Here is a 1,418-nt window from a genome sequence, read left to right on the forward strand (position 1 = left end):
GCAGAGATGTGAGGCAGCGTGTGATTGCATTGAATGTAAATAAATTAGCTCATTTTAGTGAGTATATTTGTAACTTACACATTAAACATGTTTAAATAAGTGTTCAACTTTATGTGAAACATCTATTTGGACTTGGCAAAAGTGCATCATGTAAACCAAAAGACACTTGAGTATTTATGCTCACCACCAGCACACATTGGATCAATTTTTCATTGCCCATACTCCATTTCCAGAATGGCCTGCTGAGTGTTTTAATGTTGCTACCTTCTGCACATCTGCGTTATACAGTGGAAATTGGTCAAAATAACTTTTTTATCAGTTAATCACAGTGGGTAAGACGTAATAATGCCAGGTAACAAAAATTGCTGAGGTGATGTTTAAGCACGTGTAATTCCCATAATTCAAAATCTCTTGTTCATGGCCTCAAATAACTTAGTTATGCTTATTGAGCCGCAAAATAGATGATTTATGTTTTTGCCATTGTTTGTCTATATAGTGGAATAGCTAAATTATTCTTCATGCTTTTAACAAAACATTCAAACAAGAAAAAAAAAAAAAAAGAATTAAGGATCTACGATTTGATGGCATGAACACTTTTCCCCTGGTGGGATCCCTGAAGCAGTTTTTCTTTTAACTTACATCCTAGCCTAAAGATATATCTATCTGGGCAGTTTTCCCTGCAGCTTCTCTTTACCTTCCAGCCTCATTTTTGTCTCTATCTGGATGCTACTCTGTCCCAAAGCCACAGTGATGAAATTCCAGCCTGTCACTTACATAACCGGCCACCTCACTGAGCCAGCATGGTCAAGCATGGTACAGCCTTTCCTGTCTGCCAATGGAGCAGGACATGCAAACAGCCATATCCCTCATGAGGCCTGCATGCTTGTACTAATTCATACAACATATGTAAAGTGTTCCATAAATTCTGCATTACAAATTTGTGTATTCAGTAGTACCGATGCCCTTTTTATTTTTTAAATACAAAGATGGAATTTATGTAGAAATATACAAAAATATGATGCACACTGGGTGGAATATCATAATAATCCATGAATTGCATCTGGGTACAGCCTGCCGTTTATATGATTTCTACGTGGGTGGAAAGTCTGAAAGTGCTTATAAGTACGTGCCAGGTTGGTGTAGATAGAGTTGTGTAATCTATAAAAATAATTGAACATCAGTAAGTATATATAAATATCTGGCAAGTTGTTGAGATGGGTTTATACAAAAAAAAATCCTCATAGCAATGTTTTTAAGAAGCAAACTGCTAAAAACATCAGCTTAACATGATTTCACAAATCCTAGTTTGCAATAATGAGCAGTTGGAAGTAGACATTCTGCTCTTTTCTGGGAAAACAATGTTATCTAACCTCCATTTAACCAGATAATCAGCTGAAAAGAGACTCTAATGGACATGC

The sequence above is a fragment of the Telmatherina bonti genome (genome assembly GCF_933228915.1).
Source record: "Telmatherina bonti genome assembly, chromosome: 22".
NCBI classification, from domain to species: domain Eukaryota; kingdom Metazoa; phylum Chordata; class Actinopteri; order Atheriniformes; family Telmatherinidae; genus Telmatherina; species Telmatherina bonti.